Here is a 21500-nt window from a genome sequence, read left to right as displayed (position 1 = left end):
TGCAATAGGTCTCGCATTTGCAAAAGTTTAAGCTATTGGCATTGTTCATGACAATGCCTTTTTTATCTATTTTATAAAACAAACACATAAATAAATGCCATTATCATTTACAATGCCAATAGCTAGTGTTGCAATATTATTAGCAATGCCAACTGCTCACACTTTTATAATGCGAGACCTATTGCATTGCAAATGCTTGTTTCTTTTTTTTTTTAGAGGATAGGGCATTGGGGCGGCGTTCAAACGTGCCTGGTAGGTACTTCCTGGCACGAGGCCCCACCCCCTCCCTACACTATGTGATTGTTCTTCAAGTTGTCAGGTATACATATGCTGTGCGTTCAAAGACAAAGGTCACATTTCAGGATCTGTCTTCTTACAAACTGCCGCTTACTCGGAAACTGGTGAATACTTCGTTTACTCTCACTGCACATTGAGAGGATTCTGTAAACCTGACCTAGGAGACATTTCTGCAGGGGCCCTGGAAATGAAAGGAAAGCCTGTAGCATGTGAGTTTTCTTCTAAAACGCAACATTTTAAATACTTGTAAATGGACTATGGACACTCATTTAAAAATATATCAGTAATTATGAAGGTGCAAATGAAATTTTTTTGTAATTCTGAAGTGTGGTGTAAGTACTTAGTGCTGCGCAAATGATAGATTTCTACTCATTGTTTCTGTGCTATTTAGTTTCATCCGTAAAACTTTCTGTCTGTGTAAATTTAGTGCCCATTTCAAGTGAAAATGTGCTGTCTGTAGATGGCAGTGGGCTACCACAACAGTGCTCCAAAATACACCGCCTGCTACATGGCACAACAATACCACTCTCCTGCTGAGAGGCCCTGGCACATTTGCTACTCTTGTTAGGTCTCGCCTGACCCAGCGCATGCGCTGTCTGGCGAGACTTATTGAGAGGGCTCCAAAAAGTGCTACCAGGCCAGCCTAGAGCTACAGTGCATGTGCGCGGGCGCGCGCGCCGCGCTTGAGCGCGATTACTTTCACTTTCGCAGCGGCAGGGCCGCTTTGATGTTTGATCGCAATCGCGATCACTTTCGTGGCCGCAGGGCTGCTTTGCATAGCCAATAGGTCTCGCTTTTGGGACCTTATAAGTATTTAGTTATGCAACTGTTGTATTGCTAAACACTTATAAGGTCCCAAAGGCGAGACCATATTTAAGTGGGCCGGCTGGACCCGGCCCACTTAAAGCCCTGGCTATGCTTTGGTTATCTTTCAAGAGTGTCTTTTATGTAACATTGTAAACTCAATGCCAAGATAATGTACGGTACCCTTTCAGAAAGTGATGTTCCCCACAACATACACTAAGCATGTATGCCTCTCATGTGAGGGACTTGGAAGTCAGTGTAGTGAGCACGGTTAAATAAAAATCGGGTAGCCACTTTTCATTACCAAAATATAAACGCATCTCGGAAATTGTGACTTCCTTTACCTCCCAGTAAACGCCACCGGCCTCGTAAGCTGTAAGCAAGGACACGGGGTATCTAAATGAAAGCTGTTCTTAATCACGCCCTGAACCTTTCGGTGCGTCTCAGAAGGACAGTCTGGTTTCAGGCAAGAGCCAGCGGGACACGTTTCACATGTGCCCATTCACCAACCTCATCATCTCCGTGCCACTTCCGATGCAGAACGGGACAAGGGGGTTGGCCATCGCAGCAGACAGACGCAGCGGGCGGAAAAGCCTGTCCAAAATCTATGGTGAGTCAGTGTTTAATTCGTATTTACCGGGTGCAGCTGTGGCACACCCCATCCTCTGGTGGTACACTGCCCTCTCCCTGGGTGCGACCGCAACAAGACCGCATAAATTAACAGTAGGCGCGGTGCAGCTTTTGAGGAAAGCGCTGCGAAGAAAGCAAAGCTTCTGTGTGTGCTTTAACCACGGCTCTCTATGAATTCATTGTCATTGCTAATGCAGTGGAGTCTAGAAACAATCAGGGCTGTTTTTGAACAAAGATTTAAAGCAGGACCACAATTTTGAGACTTTCAAGTGTGAAACTCGGAAAAATAATGAAGAGCAAGCACTAACTATGCCATTAGTTCGGCTTTTACTATAGTGTACGCCCAGCGAGGCACAAAACATAACGAAGGGCTGGGCCATGTCCACACAAGCAGATCGCCTATATGCTACAGCCGTTTTATCGACCCTCAGCAGACATACACGCATGTACCCATGTACACAGAACAAGAAACATGCAGCCCTTCATGCACATGGACCCACAGTGGTACATAACCCTAGGAGAGTAGATAATAAAACATAACAAAACACCACACACCAGCAAGAGGCCCAGGTTGATGAATAATACTAAAGCACTGGCAATGTGCTCACATTGGGCCCAAGAGGAAGCGCGGGGGGGGGGGCATTAGTTTATAAACATGCGTGGTGCCCAAGGCAGTTGTGTGTGAGAGAGAGAGAGAGCGCGTGCACAGGGAGAAGTGTACCAGGAGGGTACTGGAAAATGTGCCACATGGAAGCACAGTGTAATGTACCTAGACTTTTTCTAAGGAGTCCGACGTCTACCCCCCCCCCGCCCCCTCCCTTAGTGGCACAGCACACTTTCACTACTGCCACCGCCTGCACTGAGAACACACGCCAGGCTGTCAACAACCAAAGCGAGCGAGCCACCTAGGAAATGTTTCCATTGGCCCTTTCCATATTTTAAAAGTTAGGTAATTCCTCAAAAGATTTTCCTATCGAATTAGAACTTCAACTGGCGCATGCCTTGCCACCGTTCTGCAGAGGCCAAGGATAGGATGAGCCCGTAGTAAGAGCACATAGTGACCACACCGTCATCCGCTTCAGTCAACACGCATACACAGACATCACCCAAAGATTACACTGACACTTTATTTGTGGGTGAAGAACTGCTGCAGGTTTATTTCATACAACACAGTATGATAATAAAATTGGGTTATCTTACGGGCGATCCAGGGCAGGCAGCCCCTTGCTGCCCGCCCGCCTGGTGAGCCAGCACACACGGTGGGTCGATGCCCGGCAGTGTGGCACATAAATATTTGCAGATCATCCACTGGGTCACGTGATCTGCCTCCTACTCCCGCCCCTTCCGACAGGGGCGGAGCGTGTTGTGGCCACCCCCGGTTGGTCAGGCCCACCAACCGCCCGAAGGACTAACGGGGCGCCGTCGCGGTCTTCCCAGAACCCCCTTCGGCTCCTGGACCTTGGCTCGGGCACCCTTACTGTGCCGGACAGGGGTACCCTTACTGTACCGCCTGTCGCAGAGGTACCCTTACTGTACCAGTCTGCATCCAGATCGCCCTGTAACTCCGCCTGCAACGCAAAAGAAAAAATTAAACATTCCAATAACGCGCTGAGCCTGACACGTGGGGTAAGAGGAAAGGGTGGGTGAACGCGTGTCCAGGCTGGTGCGGCGCGCAGGAGACAGAGGAGGAACTGGGCGAGAGAGCCAACTAAGTAGGGGGGTAAGCCGCGCCCCCCGCCCCCCCGGCCCGCCTCCAGCTCCACGCGATAGGGGGTTTTACCCAAGTGGGCGTAGGCCTCGCGCGCGAGGCAGCAAGGGGGGGAAGGCTCCGACGGGCGGCCACTAGAATGCTGCCCTGCTGATGTCCCATTGCTTGGGACGCGGGCAGCGGCATTCAATTCATGACAATGACACAGTGGCACTGTCAGAATCTCGGGCTGCCTTCAGCCTCACCTCCAGAGGGCGCAGTGCTGCTGTCATGAACACCAATCCACTTCCCGAGTGCAGCCCCATACCTAAAGCAACTCACTCAGTATGCGCTCGCATGAAAAACTCAACCGCAGAAACAAAACGCCTGGGTAAAGAAACACTGTTAAGAGATAGGCAACATATCCCACACAACCTGAAGAGAACGTGTGAAATGTAACCGAGAACGCATCACTGACTTGGATTACCTACATAACTCTCGCATACATTGTCTACAAAGAAATCATTGTCCTTCCTGAGAGTTAAGCACTTGAAAGACAGGGTAAACTTCAAACTACTCACCGCATATCAACCCCTGCCTCACACACAGTCACACTCACATTTGTTCTCTTTCTCTCTCGTTACTCCTCATTCTCGCGTCACACGCTGCCATAAGAGACAGACAATTAGTGTTGTGTAAACAGCGCCAGTCTTGCACCGTTTACACAAAACTAACGGGCTGCAGAAAAGCAGCGGTGTGTGTGTGTGTGTGGGAGGGGGAAGGATTGTGAAGTGAATCCTAGTCCGCATGCTGGCAAGCCCCAGCGCCACACACTGGTACAAATTAACCACTGAATGTACCTCAGGGGAGCACTTTATGATGCGCCTCTGAGGAACACTGAGTGGCGTGCCTCGTGGCAGCGCCTGCTGCTGTACATCAAGGCACTGGATGATGTTGTTCAGGGCCATGGGTTGTAGGCATTAGCGGGTCTGTGGTTTGCAGTGAGGGACAGGGTGACGTCAGAAGTTGTATGAACAAATGTGCAATATAGCACACACTTCAATGTGCTGTAGTTAGTCACACAGGGTGTTATCATAGAGGGCTCATTTATTTTATAACTCCAGGACTTACATGTACAAAAGCTTCTACTAATTTTAATATATTTTTCTCAGCCCTTCAGCTGCTGAGCTCCACCTGTGTTGTGAGAGAAGGGTCTACCGAGCAAACAGGGCTTGGGAAACCGGGTTATGCTGCACCGTGAGGGGGGTAGCACTTGGGTTTGGGGGCGATGGGTTGGAGGAAGAGGCAAGCAGCACTACATTTAAAGGACTGCATACTTCATGGTCATTGCAGTGCATTATGGGAGAGAGTGGGCACGTGAGATTGTGAGTAGGGATTGACAACATTATTTTGTGTAACGCGAAATAAGCGAATTCTGCCTTATTTTTTAATTCACCTCGTGAGCGAAATTGAGCTTCAGATGCTGCTCAGATTCGGCCCTCAAGCAATCCTGAGAAACAGGCAGATTCGACTTTTTGGGCAATATTTGTGGTTCTTCCTACTTAACATAACTCTACCTGTTCTTCAGACTTGAGCAGCCCAGTCTGGCTGCGAGGTACAGAAACGGCCCCCACTGTAGGGCCTGAAGCGTTTTCCAGGTATGGGCGGGAGCAGACGCCACGGGGCATATTTACAAGGGCTTTATCTCCGCTTTTTTTTTTTTAAAGCCAAAAAAGCGGAGATAAAACTATCGCCCTATTAACAAGGGGGTGCTAACATGCATTAGCGCTTGTTAGCACCCTTTTACCCGACGCCTCCCTTTGAATCTCTAATGAGATGCAAAGTGGGCATCACTGGGCAGTACAACCTTGTAAATATCGCTGATGTGCACATTGCGATATTTACAAGGCTGCCAACGCATTTTAGCAGATGTTAGTTTTGGCCGAAAACCGCTGTTTTCGCTGAAAACTTACGTCTGCTAAAATGCAGACTTAGGCATACCGAATATGCGGGTGGATTGTGCTGATACGACCACAGTGTCATATCAGCAAGGTTATCGCCGTTTTGCAGGGAACATTGCCGGAAAACCAGTGATGTTCCCTGCAAAACGGCAATTTCCCCGCTAATACTGGTAATTATATCGCCCTGGGGAAACGCGTTGTAAATAACGCGCTAACAGGGCGATATAATCAAGCGATAGACGGCGATTAATAGAAAAGCGCCAAGCAAGCTTTGCATTTATTTATTGCCGTCCTTGTAAATAAGGGGCATATTATCAAGGAAGGCATTAAAATTATCGCCGGTTTAGCGGCAGAAAACTGCCGCTAAAGCGGCGATAATGGGCTTGATAATATGCCCTGGAGAATTCCAATAGAAGCCTATGTTCACACCAGAACATGGGCTTCTATGGGAATTCTCCAGGGCATATTATCGTTTGTTTGATAACTTTATTTCGGTCAGAGACCATAAAAGCACAGATAAAAATACATACAAGAGTACACATTTCATTAAGACAATAAATAAGGACAAATTAATACAATATTTAAGACATTTGTTGAATCCTGGATGAGGCAGCTGCTACCTTCCGGGGCGCTCTCGCCGCAATTTGTGGTGGAACGGGCCCATAGGCTGCCTGCCCGAAGTCCTCCAACGGGGGCCCGCCCCCGGCCCTTCCTGTTTCATGTGATGAATTTCAGGGACCGGGGATGTAATCCTACGTGATCTTGGCAAGCATCCAGGACCCCAGGTGCAGAACGTCACTGTCTCTCTCTTTCCGGACTACACGGCCCAGGTACAGAGGAGACGGGCTACCTTTAGTGCCGTTAAAAAACAGCTGCGGGCTCTAGACTTCAAATACTCACTGCTCTATCCCGCCCGCCTCTGAGTTATTAAAGATCGTCGCACTACCTATTTCGGCTCCCCCACCGAGGCATGGGACTGGATCGAGGGGATGGGCCTGGGGTCGGCACCACGCATTCCGGAAGACCACCAGCAACCTGGGTGTACCCGTCGTGGCAGGCGGGGGATGAAGAGTGACGGCACAAGCTCATCGGTGGCGGCCCCATCCCCGGACCAGATAAGACAGGAACGTCAGGAGGCCCTGCTGACGGTGACATCTCTCCAACCTGACAGATCTCTCTCTCCGGCTAGGTCTACCGGCTCCCAGTCGAAATCCGGGACTTCTAGTTCCACGCCTGAATGGTCCATGGACGCAGAGTTCCTCCCGCTTCCAAAGGTCACTCCTCAAACTGCGGATGACATTGTTTGACTCAGGGCCCTCCTAGCGCATTTAGTGCTTCTGTAGTCTGCCGCCATTGGTTGCCCCCTGGCACGTATCCTCCTGTTAATTCCATCTGCCTGGCTTTGGCTGAGATGGCCGGCACTCTAGAGGCCTGCGGCTTCTTCTCCTATTATAAGATTAACTTTCTCCTATCGTCTCAGGGTAACTGTGGGGGATAGTAATTGCACCCGGATTCCCCCTTTTTCTTGTTTCCTCTTATTTGATCTCACTGATATATATCTTTTCCCAGCAGTTTCGTACTATACCACTGGTACTTCTCCCGAAGTCGCTCAGCGACGCATACCTAGTTGCCATGTCATGGAACGATTGTTTGGATAGCTCCCCCTGTTGGGGATCCGCTCTAATACTGTTTCAGAGCACTCTTTTTCTTTGTTTTCCTTTGCTGGGGTCGCCATGTCCACCGATTTGTTGTACCTCTGCACACCTTCACCCGGAGGTCACACCATACCATGGGGGTTGCAACATACGGGGGGCCACACTGCTTTGAATAAGCCTAATGACGACCCTTAACATAATAACGTGGAATGTCAGGTGCATCCACACACCTACTAGACGGTATGCAATATACGCATATCTCCGAAGACATGTCGCTAGTGTGGCACTCTTGCAAGAGACACATCTCACGAGCCAGGAGGCAGCCCTCCTCCGCTGCATGGAGAGGCCAGATTTATAGCACCAACTATTCAGCTATGGCCAGAGGGGTTGTGGTCTGGATCAAGGCCGGAGTCCCGTGGGCGGAGGAAGAAGTCCTGACTGACCCAGGGGGCGCTATGTTCTAGTAAAGGGCAAACTGAATGGCCAGCCAATGGTCTTGGGATCCATATATGCAGCCAACTCTGCACAGGGCACCTTCCTACAGGACCTTTCAGGGGCACTACTTAGATGGAGGAAAGTTCCGTGGCTACTCGGCGGCAATTTTAATGCTGTGTTAGACGTTGCCCTTGACCGCTCCTTTCCCGCTCTTAATGGCCTCCTCTAACGCACACTCGCTTAAGTCTTGGATGGATAACTTGGCACTTTCAGATATCTGGCGAGAGTGACACCCTCACTCCCGGGTCTACTTCTACTCCTTTTACTCCTCGGTCCATAACTTACATGTACGTCTAGACAGAATCCTTTCCTCTGGGGCACTGCTTCCTTTGACCAATCCGTTGACTATCTCGGGCGGATGCATTCGGATCATAACCCCTTGGTACTTTACTTAGCCTGGGAGGTGTAGCCCCTCCCGGCCTCGACCTGGTGACTATAAACAACTGCCTTGGAGGATCCCGCCTTCCAGGGGTGCACTGGAGGCAGCGGTGGCCTCTTACTTCGTGCTTAGTGAGGGTTCCGCGGACTCGCTCCTCACTGAATGGGAGGCCTTCAAGGTGGTGATCAGGGGACACTGCCTTGGGCTAACCTGGAACGTTCGCCAACAGCTAGACATTTCGCTTTCTGTCATCGAGAAGCAATTACTCTGGTTCGAAACGCAGGTCGCTGCTGGCCTAGACTGGCAAGACCAATTAGAGTTGGCTCATTCGGAACGCGTGGTCCTACTTGAGAAACTGCGGTGCCACAACTCTCTAGCACACTCTGCCCGCATGCACTCCTCGGCAGACAAGGACGGAAGACTATTGGCTTACCTGATCCGGCAGGAGCACCTGCAGCTCCCCATACAGCTACTAGTGGGCAATCTCGGTCTTGAGCGACACACCCAGAGAGACATTCATGCGCTGATGACGGAGCATTACGCCGCGTTATATGGGGCCTGGAGGGGTGGAGACGCTCCGAGTGTGGCGTCCTTTTTGGACACCGTGGAGCTACCTACTCTTACCATAGAGCAGTTCCTCAACTTAGACTCACCACTCGTCGAGGAGGAGGTAAGGGAGGCGCTGCACTCTCTGTCTTCCTGGAAAATGCCGGGCCCAGATGGTCTCCTGTCTTAGTTTTTTAAAACCTACACTGATCGCTTGACCCCGCATTTACTTTCTCTTTTGGACACAGCAGTCTCGGAGGGAGCGCTGCCTCCAACCATGCGCACAGCCAACGTGGTCTCATTGCTGAAACCCGGCAAAGATCCAACGTTCCTGAGCTCCTATCGTCCAATCGCGATTCTAAACACAGATTACAAAATCCTCGTTAAAATATTGGCCAACCGTTTAGCTCCGTTAGTCCCTGAGCTGGTGCACTCTGACCAGAACGGCTTTGTCCCCCAACGCAACACGGCCCTAAACCTTCAACTTTACTTCCGGATGGCGGAGTATGCCCCGGCAGCCTGGCCCCCATCAGGTTGCATGATGTTAGACCTCGAGAAGACTTTTGATTCGCTGGCCTGGAGTTTCTTGTTGGCCGTGCAAGCCCGATTTTGGGTGGGGCCATATTTTCTTAGTATGGTGTGGTTGCTATATCACGGACCATCAGTTCGGGTTCGTACAGGGCCTTATCTGTCCGACCCCATCTGGGTGTGTTGCGGGACCTGGCAGGGCTGCCCGCTCTCCCCGCTTTTATTTGCGTTGGCCGTGGAGCTGCTGGCAGCCCACATACGCACCCATGTAGACATGGGAATCCCGTTAGGGGACAACAAGCACACCATATCGCTCTATGCGGATGATCTGCTGCTTTATGCACGAGATCTACACGACATTCCCGACACTGAGACACTTTGCGCGCGCATCGGGACTTTGGGTCAATGCCGCAAAATCTATTCTCGCCCCATGCATAAGGGAGACACCGGATCCGGGGTACGTCCTGGGGGTAGTCCGATCGCCTGGTGTGTAAATCCTTTTCGCTACCTGGGAGTTAGAATATACAGAACTAAATCTCATCTTTTTGATGGTAACATCCTCCGTGCTACCACGGCAATCTGGTCACAAATGAGTTTTTGGAAGACTCTCCCTCTGGCGATCTCTGGAAGGATTGCCCTTGTAAAATTGGTGGCCTTTCCTCGTCTTCTCTACTACTTTACCACCTTACCTCTTATCATCCCTCCCTCTTTCTTCAGGCAGTGGGAAAGGACTGTGAGCGATTTCATATGGGGCACATCGCATCACAGAGTATCCATGGGGAAACTCTACCTCTCTGCCGCCTTAGGTGGTCTGGCAGTCCCTAATTTTGAACATTATTATCTGGCATCCCAACTGCAGTGGGTTCCCAGATGGATGTCATCTCGATACCTCCTAGACACATCTTCACTGCAACCCCCGCTGTCCCACAGCTCTCTGTTACGGATCTTCCATACTTGCTCCAAACTCAACCCCCCTGACGTGCTCCTGCTCAACGTGGCTGTTCGAGCAGTAGCGGACCCCCCTCCCCTAGCGCCTTGAGACCCTCTGGGTGAGTAGTGCGCTATATAAATGCTTTGATTGATTGATTGATTGATTGATTGAGCATACCGATGCTTCCGATGTTGTCTTTTTATCACTAAGGCCACTATTCCAAACGCCCCTGCCATTCCACTGCGGGGAACTCCGTGGGGAGACATCTACACCTCGACAGCTGAGCTACAACATTGGGCCTCGGAGGGTATTGTGGACATAGGCGACTTCTTTCAGGATGGCTACCTTATCCCCTTTCAGGAACTCATATCGGAAGGGGACCTCCATCCTGGGCAGTTCCTACTACATCGAGCACTTATTGCTTCCCTGGTGTCTACGTGGGGGACCCTTGAGCAAGAACTACCCATGCACTACACACTACAATACCTTCATGTGATGGGGACAGGGCGACACCTGGTACGTTGGTTCACATCTTCCATTAGACAGCACACAGAAACCGATCTCACCCGGCTTAAACAACACTAGGAGGATGGTCTGGGCAGGGCTTTCACAGAGAAACAACGGACCACTGTTCACTGTTTACCGCGATTACTTTCACTTTCGCGGCCGCATGGCCTGTTTGATCGCGATCACTTTTGCTTTCGCCGCTTTGCATAGCCAATAGGTCTCGCTTTTGGGACCTTATAAGTATTCAGTTATGCAACTGTTGCATAGCTCTACACATTTATAAGGTCCCAAAGTGAGATCTATTGGCTATGCCAATGCTTGTTTTTAGGTCTCGCCTGACCCAGCGCATGCGCTGAACTGGCGAGACTTATTGAGAGGGCTCCAAAAAGTGCTACCAGGCCAGCCTAGAGCTACAGTGCATGTGCGCGGGCGCGCGCGCCGCGATTGACCGCGATTACTTTCACTTTCGCAGCGGCAGGGCCGCTTTGATGTTTGATCGCAATCACGATCACTTTCGTGGCCGCAGGGCTGCTTTGCATAGCCAATAGGTCTCGCTTTTGGGACCTTATAAGTATTTAGTTATGCAACTGTTGTATTGCTAAACACTTATAAGGTCCCAAAGGCGAGACCATATTTAAGTGGGCCGGCTGGACCCGGCCCACTTAAAGCCCTGGCTATGCTTTGATTATCTTTCAAGAGTGTCTTTTATGTAACATTGTAAACTCAATGCCAAGATAATGTAGGGTACCCTTTCAGAAAGTGATGTTCTCCACAACATACACTAAGCATGTATGCCTCTCATGTGAGGGACTTGGAAGTCAGTGTAGTGAGCACGGTTAAATAAAAATCGGGTAGCCACTTTTCATTACCAAAATATAAACGCATCTCGGAAATTGTGACTTCCTTTACCTCCCAGTAAACGCCACCGGCCTCGTAAGCTGTAAGCAAGGACACGGGGTATCTAAATAAAAGCTGTTCTTAATCACGCCCTGAACCTTTCGGTGCGTCTCAGAAGGACAGTCTGGTTTCAGGCAAGAGCCAGCGGGACACGTTTCACATGTGCCCATCCACCAACCTCATCATCTCCGTGCCACTTCCGATGCAGAACGGGACAAGGGGGTTGGCCATCGCAGCAGACAGACGCAGCGGGCGGAAAAGCCTGTCCAAAATCTACGGTGAGTCAGTATTTAATTCGTATTTACCGGGTGCAGCTGTGGCACACCCCATCCTCTGGTGGTACACTGCCCTCTCCCTGGGTGCGACCGCAACAAGACAGCATAAGTTAACAGTAGGCGCGGCCGCGCGGTGCAGCTTTTGGGGAATTTGGACACAGGGGTGAGGAAAGCGCTGCGAAGAAAGCAAAGCTTCTGTGTGTGCTTTAACCACGGCTCTCTATGAATTCATTGTCATTGCTAATGCAGTGGAGTCTAGAAACAATCAGGGCTGTTTTTGAACAAAGATTTAAAGCAGGACCACAATTTTGAGATTTTCAAGTGTGAAACTCGGAAAAATAATGAAGAGCAAGCACTAACTAGGCCATTAGTTCGGCTTTTACTATAGTGTACGCCCAGCGAGGCACAAAACATAACGAAGGGCGGGCCCATGTCCACACAAGCAGATCGCCTATATGCTACAGCCGTTTTATCGACCCTCAGCAGACATACAGCATACACGCATGTACCCATGTACACAGAACAAGAAACATGCAGCCCTTCATGCACATGGACCCACAGTGGTACATAACCCTAGGAGAGTAGATAATAAAACATAACAAAACACCACACACCAGCAAGAGGCCCAGGTTGATGTATAATACTGGAGCACTGGCAATGTGCTCACATTGGGCCCAAGAGGAAGCGCGGGGGGGGGGGGGGGCATTAGTTTATAAACATGCGTGGTGCACAAGGCAATTGTGTGTGAGAGAGGGAGAGAGCGCATTCACAGGGAAATGTGTACCAGGAGGGTACTGGAAAATGTGCCACATGGAAGCACAGTGTAATGTACCTAGACTTTTTCTAAGGAGTCCGACGTCTACCCCCCCCCCCCCCCCGCCCCCCATGCCCCCCATTCCCCCCCCCCCCCCCCCGCCCCCTCCCTTAGTGGCACAGCGCACTTTCACTACTGCCACCGCCTGCACTGAGAACACACGCCAGGCTGTCAACAACCAAAGCGAGCGAGCCACCTAGGAAATGTTTCCATTGGCCCTTTCCATATATTGAAAGTTAGGTAATTCCTCAAAAGATTTTCCTATCGAATTAGAACTTCAACTGGCGCATGCCTTGCCACCGTTCTGCAGAGGCCAAGGATAGGATGAGCCCGTAGTAAGAGCACATTCAATTCATGACAATGACACAGTGGCACTGTCAGAATCTCGGGCTGCCTTCAGCCTCACCTCCAGAGGGCGCAGTGCTGCTGTCATGAACACCAATCCACTTCCCGAGTGCAGCCCCATACCTAAAGCACCTCACTCAGTATGCGCGCGCATGAAAAACTCAACCGCAGAAACAAAACGCCTGGGTAAAGAAACACTGTTAAGAGATAGGCAACATACCCCACACAACCTGAAGAGAACGTGTGAAATGTAACCGAGAACGCATCACTGACTTGGATTACCTACATAACTCTCGCATACATTGTCTACAAAGAAATCCTTGTCGCTGCCTGAGAGTTAAGCACTTGAAAGACAGGGTAAACTTCAAACTACTCACCGCATGTCAACCCCTGCCTCACACACAGTCACACTCACATTTGTTCTCTTTCTCTCTCGTTACTCCTCATTCTCGCGTCACACGCTTCCGTAAGAGACAGACAATTAGTGTTGTGTAAACAGCGCCAGTCTTGCACCGTTTACACAACACTAACGGGCTGTAGAAAAGCAGCGGTGTGTGTGTGTGTGGGAGGGGGAAGGATTGTGAAGTGAATCCTAGTCCGCATGCTGGCAAGCCCCAGCGCCACACACTGGTACACATTAACCACTGAATGTACCTCAGGGGAGCACTTTATGATGCGCCTCTGAGGAACACTGAGTGGCGTGCCTCGTGGCAGCGCCTGCTGCTGTACATCAAGGCACTGGATGATGTTGTTCAGGGCCATGGGTTGTAGGCATTAGCGGGTCTGTGGTTTGCAGTGAGGGACAGGGTGACGTCAGAAGTTGTATGAACAAATGTGCAATATAGCACACACTTCAATGTGCTGTAGTTAGTCACACAGGGTGTTATCATAGAGGGCTCATTTATTTTATAACTCCAGGACTTACATGTACAAAAGCTTCTACTAATTTTAATACATTTTTCTCAGCCCTTCAGCTGCTGAGCTCCACCTGTGTTGTGAGAGAAGGGTCTACCGAGCAAACAGGGCTTGGGAAACCGGGTTATGCTGCACCGTGAGGGGGGTAGCACTTGGGTTTGGGGGCGATGGTTTGGAGGAAGAGGCAGGCAGCACTACATTTAAAGGACTGCATACTTCATGGTCATTGCAGTGCATTATGGGAGAGAGTGGGCACGTGAGATTGTGAGTAGGGATTGACAACATTATTTTGTGTAACGCGAAATAAGCGAATTCTGCCTTGTTTTTTATTTCACCTCCTGAGCGAAATTGAGCTTCAGATGCTGCTCAGATCCGGCCCTCAAGCAATCCCGAGAAACAGGCAGATTCGACTTTTTTGGGCAATACTTGTGGTTCTTCCTACTTAAACAAACTCTAGAGAGAACCTCAGGAGCTGATCTACCCGAGCAGAGCAGGGCTCATGGTTCTGAGAGGACCTCATTCCAGGGATGAGAACCACATGAACTGCCCGAGCCAACCAGTTGGTCTCTTCTTCTCCAGTTCTTGTATGCTGAAGCGATGTGGCGGAGAGGTGTTAGGGTAAATGTACTGGTGCAAAGTTTGTGTCACCTGGCCCCAGTGTAAGGCACAACCTGAAATTCTGGCCTGGGACGTAACATAACTACCTGGTCTTCAGACTAGAGCAGCCCAGTCTGGCTGCGAGGTACAGAAACGGCCCCCAATGCAGGGCCTGAAGCGTTTTCCAGGTATGGGTGGGGCAGACGCCACGGGGCATATTTACAAGGGCTTTATCTCCGCTTTTTTGGCTTTTAAAGCCAAAAAAGCAGAGATAAAACTATCGCCCTATTAACAAGGGGCTGCTAACATGCATTAGCGCTTGTTAGCACCCTTTTACCCGACGCCTCCCTTTGAATCTCTAATGAGATGCAAAGTGGGCATCACTGGGCAGTACAACCTTGTAAATATCGCTGATGTGCACATTGCGATATTTACAAGGCTGCCAACGCATTTTAGCAGATGTTAGTTTTGGGCGAAAACCGCTGTTTTCGCTGAAAACTAACGTCTGCTAAAATGCAGACTTAGGCATACCGAATAGGAAGGTGGATTGTGCTGATACGACCACAGGGTCATATCAGCAAGGTTATCGCCGTTTTGCAGGGAACATCGCTGGAAAACCAGTGATGTTCCCTGCAAAATGGCAATTTCCCCGCTAATACTGGTAATTATATCGCCCTGGGGAAACGCGTTGTAAATAACTCGCTAACAGGGCGATATAATCAAGCGATAGACGGCAATAAATAGAAAAGCGCCAAGCAAGCTTTGCATTTATTTATTGCCGTCCTTGTAAATAAGGGGCATATTATCAAGGAAGGCGTTAAAATTATCGCTGGTTTAGTGGCAGAAAACTGCCGCTAAAGCGGCGATAATGGGCTTGATAATATGCCCTGGAGAATTCCCATAGAAGCCCATGTTCACACCAGAACATGGGCTTCTATGGGAATTCTCCAGGGTATATTATCAAACTCATTATCGCCGCTTCAGTGTCAGTTTTCTGCCGCTAAACCAGCGATAATTTTAAATGTAAATGTGGGTGTACTTGTAAAGCGCACTGTGACTCCATGGAGTATCCTGGCGCTGAAGACCGCTGGGGAACCCCTTTCTGGGTATCTCCAAGGTGAAACCAGGCATCCCCGTAGGTACCGAGGCGAGAATTATCGAGTACGTTTTGACCCTTGTCCACGACCCTGCCGCGTCGGGAATTGAACCCTGGTCCCTGGCCGATTCTCTGCTTACAGGTCGGCCGCCTCTAACCAGTGAGCCACACCTCTCTTACGCCGTCCTTGATAATATGCCTCTGTTTGTTGTGGGCAGAGGGAGGGACCTTTTTAGGTCTCGGCTGCGAAGGCTGCGCTTGCGCAGTCTCGCTCCGAGATTTAATGACTTTGAGAAGAGGGGCTTGCACCCGCCCCTCTTCTCTCCTGTTCTCCATTGGCTGGCCTCTTAAATGCTGGCCAGCCACTGGAGAAGAGGTCCAGTCACTCCGTTGAAGCCCCGTCCTTTTCGGATCAGGGGGCGTGTTTTTTGCGAGAAGTCTCAGGGAGGAGACAACAGCAAAACACGCCCCCAAATCCGAAAAGGACGTGGCGTTTCTCCGAGGCATTTTCTGCTTCGCCTCGGAGAAAGGCGGCGGGGTTAGGCTGCTGCTCTGGTCTGCTCTGCTGCTCTGGATAATTGATAATTATCTTTTAACGATATGGTGCCACGGATAAGATCGACTGCCTGTTCATACTGTATTTCTATGCTTAAAAAAACAATAAATGTAAAAATTGACCAAAAAAGAAATCATAACTATATTTTTTAGAAACATGGCACGCGTTTCGCTTGGTTGGGCGTTTCGCTTGGTTGGATATACCGATGCATGGATGGAAGTGGGAGAAAGTCCTTTCAAGATGGCCGGTGCCGTTGACTAGGGGAGCCTGGGTCCCGGAGGTGAGAGACGTGCGCACGGCGACAGCTCAGTCGGGGTTCATGTTGGTTGTTGACACAGCGGCTCAGTCACACTCCTCCTTCCGGAGGTTCGTGTCAACAGAGCCCGGCCATGGAGAGGCCGCGGGATAAGCTGTCACGTTCGCCTCATGGTCATCGTGGCTCCCGGCACGGCCCCCGCTCAGTTAGCGGCTCACGGCCCCGTTCCTTGTCCTCCGATAGGCCCCGTAGTTCCCGGCCCAGCTCCCCTTTTGCTACTCGCCGCTCACGGCCCCGCTCCCCTTATGGTTCCCGGCCTCGATCCCCTCATAGGCACTATAGTTCCCGGCCTCGCTCCCCACATAATTTCCGTCGCTCGCCGCCTCGTTCCCGTGGCTCCCGGCCCCGCTCCCCCGGTAGTCTACCTGGCTCCCGGCCTCGCTACTCCCACCGGTCACGACCCACTTACGGCCCCCATGACCACAGGCCCAGGTCTCGTAGCCCCAGGTCCCGCTCCTCCCGTGCCCTCAGGTCCCGCTCACCGCTAGGTTACCGTGGCTTGCGCTCAAGCTCCCCTCTGCCCCCGCTTCCGCTGCGCCCTTACGTGCCCCACGGTTCCCGGGACCTCTCGCCCCTTAGTCTACGGCTGCGCTCTCCCTTTGGTGACCGACCCCGTTCTCCAAGTAGCCCGTATGCCTATCCCCTGCACAGCCCAGGGAACCTGTCCCCTCTTCGTTCCCGCTCCCCTTATCGCTATCACCCAGGGAGTCCCCGTCGCCGCTCCTTCTCCCCCGGGCACCGTCCCCCTCATGACTACCCGTCTTCACCCTCGAGGGGGCTGCCCGAACTGGACTCCTCACAGCGGCCACGTGACCCGGAGGACCTGCGGTACCGCCTAACCCGGCCCAGTCAGAGCGGCGACGGACAGGTAGGGCTCATGTCAACAGGTGAAATTGTTTTCGGAAGCATAGTGGTCATAACTAGCATCCTAAGTTCACTTTTATATAGTCAACCTCAAGACATGGGTGTTTAACCAATAGGTACAGGCAGTATGATCGATCCCACAGTGCCTGGAGACTATCACCAGTAAAACAGTTTCGCTTTACAAATCCTGATTAATTGTATATAGGCGATGCTGCCTTGTTCACGCAAGTATGTTTTGCAGAGGCAACGTTTGATGTGCATATGTGCACAGCCAACTGAAAAGGAGTCCACTTCAGTGACAGGGCTGCTGTGACTAGCTTTTGGTTCATTCCTTTATTTTTTTTAATATTCTGTTATATTGATGCAATTTTTTTCCGAATTCCATATGGGGAGGGGGCGGCCGAGCACTTTGACAGGGCCGGTTTTGGTACCCAGTCCGGCCCTGGTCACAGCAGTCTATTAGCAGCACAGGACGAGCACGCGCACCTTCCCTATGCCGGGGTCAGTGACGCGCCTCTGCTGCTTGAGAGATGACCCAGTTGTGACGGAGGAGCGCGCGCTGAGCACCGGCGGTTATCGGTGCAATCTTTATGACTGTTGTCTCTTGCTCTCTGCCTTGCACAGAGTTCATTCACACCGGGCCCAGAGCTCCTCATGCCTCACACCTGTTAATCTGGGTTAAGGGGTGCAACCTTCACCTACAGGCCAGCAAGGGGGTGGGGCAATGGTGCGGTGCGAGGGGTTCGGCACACAGATCGACAGAGACACACGGGTAAACAGGAGCACACATTCAAACACACAGTTACACACAAACACACGTGCAACTGCAGGGATAAACTGACGCATTTATACACAAATGCTAGACAAACATTTCCAGACACACATCTCAACGTATAGTTACACAGAGATATGCACGTGAACACTTGTGTTAAGTACCCAGGTATGCTACAAAATGCCAGGCATACAGGCACAATCTGTGACGTAGGCATTCAGGCCGAGATAAACCATCCTGTGCATATTCGATGATCAGTTACACAAAAACATAGGGGTAATCTGGCACACGTATCTTCAGCCACCTAGATGAGCATTCGGTAGAAGGCACACATACACAAGTTTGCAAGCACACCAACGTGATCAGGCCTATAGTTAAGCCACACTCACCATCTAGAGCACCACACAGCTCTAAGCCATCGGGGTGGCAACACATGTGCCTCCTCAATGGTACAGCCAGGTCATACCCTACAGTGATGGTACATATAAGACACAGCTGCTGTCATCATCACACACACAACATGCCTCCAGTCACATACTTGGTTAAGCGTTAGTTGCCGAAGTGTTCGCCTCCTGAGAGGTATATCCATTTCATGTTTTTCTGCCTCATCTACATCACCCGCAAACACATAATACGGCATCAAAGCCACACATACTGCTCCACCCTAATTCATAACACCATCTAGATGGCCACTATCCAATAAAATCAATCACAGAGGAATACATTAGTCTACTCCAACCCTGCCAGTTACTATCCACTGACTTACAATATGACAAACCACCAAATACAATATCAACAGAATTGTAAAGTGTGCCCAGATTGTGAAAGCACTGTGGGATGCGATTTGCTGCTGAAGTGGGTGTATTAAGCAGACTGCGTTTCCTTCCTTGGTACTTCTACTAAAAATGAATGAGGAATTTATAAAGCGCTGGAATCACCCCGGCAGGGGTATCTCCGCGCTAGCAGCGGATAGAAGCGAGGAAGTCGTGAGGGCGCTCAATCGTTAATAAGCTCCGTTTTTAATAGTTTTCTGATTTTAAGCAAGTTAGGTCACTTACGTAAGGCACAGGGGAGCGAGTTCCAGAGACGTGGGGCAACATAGAAACGAGCATTTACAATGCAACGGTCTCGGCATTGTTAAAGTTAGAGCTATTGGCATTGCTCATGACATTATTTTTGTTTGTTTTTGTTTTTAAAACATGTAGAGAAGCAGCATTGTTATTTACAATGTCAATAGCTTAATCAGTGTGTGTGTAGGTGGCTGTGTGTGGGTGCAAATGCAATAGGTCTCGCATTTGAGAGTGATTAAGCTATTGACATTGTAAATAACAATGCCGTTTCTTTAAATGTTTTAAAAACATAAACAAAAATAATGTCATGAGCAATGCCAATAGCTCTAACTTTACCAATGCCGAGACCATTGCATTGTAAATGCTTGTTGGCAATTGAGGCCAGATGAAGGCACCAAACCAGCAGGAACCCCTGGGCGCGTTCTGTCACTGGTACAACCTCTTCACTGGCTGGGCGTTGGTTTGTTGGGACAGAGCAGCCATGCCTGAGAGCTTTGGAAACACGGTGCCTGCTTTCAACGGCTCACCCTCCCAAGCTTGATATATTTAGTACCATTCCATTGAATATTTGTAGCGGTTGTTGAGCGCGTACAGAATTCATATTCTTTTTTGTTGTTTACATGATTGCAAAAGCCTATCCCTTTCTTAATGGACGTTGTGTCATCTTCAGAGGCGCCTGTCAAAGAATTTCTGCAGTAATCGGGTATTTGCGATTGTCTCAGATTCCTTGGAGAAGTGACGAGAATAACCATTTACAGGTAAGGAAATGCTACACGTGTACAAATCCACATGATAAAATGTGACCCTAATGTCCATTTTCACTTTAAAAGTTTTATTTGTATTTCTATAAAGGGAAATGTTTTTGCCTGTTGAGGTACTTCCTTACCCTACATCCTACACTATATCTATACATTATGGGGGTGTTCACACGACAAAAAACCTTTACTCATACCTTTGAAACAAATAAATGCAAAAGTTATTCGAAGTATGAAATCTGTCAAATGTTGTCGGATACCCTCCGACCTGGGAGTTGTTGAGTGTTTGTTTATGGGTGCATGCAAACTTTTGATGGGCCCATCCAATATCCCCCACTGCCCCGCCCCATCCCAGAGACTACGGTCCGACTGTCCTGTCGCCATAGGCCAATCAGGCAGTGGTCTGACATGTCAGTATGTGGGCCTGTTTTATGGTTGCTGGGCCGGTTCCGACTGCTGATATTCCTGATATTAAAACAAACGTTGCCAGCAGCTAGCTCAAATCCATACAGTTTACTATACCCTGCAAAACATTTACAGAGTGTTTTTTACCGGTTCAAAACTGCCCCGATTTGCAAACGTGGGCCACTTTTTTAGCCCTCTGGTTCACAAATAGGGGCCACTGTTAGTTTGGTACTGGGTCTATTTTCTGACCCAGTATGACCCTGCCAGAGACTATATTGGTTCGCACATTGAAATGCCACCACACTCACATATTGTGTGTGTCACAACATCCTGTGAAGACAATAGCAACAAACAGTGCAGTGTTTACAAGCACAGATGTAGAGTCTAACTGCACACCGCAATGACATAAGGTGTGCTGCAGCTAAAAGGCTAGGCAACAAAAAACAGCAAAAATCGGTGTATGGTAACACAACTGACGTTGTGGTAGCGTGTACAGGGACACAGACTAAGAAACGGTATCAGGAAGGAATGGCACAACAATGCAGCACAATAGGGCGATCATTCCCCTACCTGGTCACTAGAAGATCGCCCTACACCACTTCTCCTGTCAGTCTCATATCCTGTAGTTATGATGCTGCTATTCACCTGTATATTTGTGAATGAACCTCAGGTCTCACGGGCTCAGGCTCTTGCAGTACCTATAGCGAGAACTTCGCTACTTGTGATGTCAGAAGGGCAGGAGGGGGAGGCCGGTGCCCAGTGAAGCCATTTAAAGACAACATTGCAAAACCAAACAATGTGTCTTTGTGCATTTTTTAAATTTACTCCACCCTCCACTATCAGGTGTGGGTTGTGTTTGTAGGAGTAAAGGGTAGGAAGTTAGTTAAATATAATTAATTTATTATTTGTTATTTGTTGTTAATTGTTTAATTGATAATTAGTTATTTAAATTATGCAATTAGGATATCTTTTTAATTATATGTTAGGTGCACACTGTTGGGTATATAGGGATAAAGGGTGGGAAGTTAATCAAATATAATTCTTTTATTATTAGTTAATTACTATTAACTGTTTAATTGATAATTAATTATGTAAATGTGTCATTAAAATTTTTAAGATATATTTTAGGTGAGTGTTGTTTACTTTGTAGAGGTTTAGGGTAGGGAGGTATTTAAGAAATAATAAACATAAAAATAGTTCTTTATTGTTTGGAAAATATGCTATTTATTATGTTTGTGTTAATTGTGTTATACTTTTTAATTGTTAATAACATTATATTTGTTGGTTGCTATGATTGTAATAATGTAGTATGGTATTTTAAATATATTATTTGTTTTAATTTAAAATATGTATTAAACATTGTAATACATATGCAACTTTTTTTCATTTTTTATTTATATTTT

The 21500-nt window shown here is 49.1% G+C and overlaps 1 protein-coding gene across 1 annotated transcript in view; it reads left to right on the top strand.

Annotated features, from left to right (window-relative positions):
• Positions 1–321: 321 nt before the first annotated feature.
• LOC146809587 (galactoside alpha-(1,2)-fucosyltransferase 2-like) overlaps positions 322–21500 on the top strand; it is a 105510-nt gene continuing 84331 nt past the window's right edge. Inside the window, exons 1-2 of the mRNA XM_085616430.1 lie at positions 322–506; positions 19608–19695. The gene's annotated coding sequence lies outside the window, so the exon portion shown is untranslated. The remainder of the gene's footprint in view (positions 507–19607; positions 19696–21500) is intronic.

Source organism: Triturus cristatus, chromosome 7, assembly GCF_964204655.1.
Source record: "Triturus cristatus chromosome 7, aTriCri1.1, whole genome shotgun sequence".
NCBI classification, from domain to species: Eukaryota; Metazoa; Chordata; class Amphibia; order Caudata; family Salamandridae; genus Triturus; species Triturus cristatus.
This window is presented reverse-complemented; position numbering and strand designations above follow the sequence as displayed.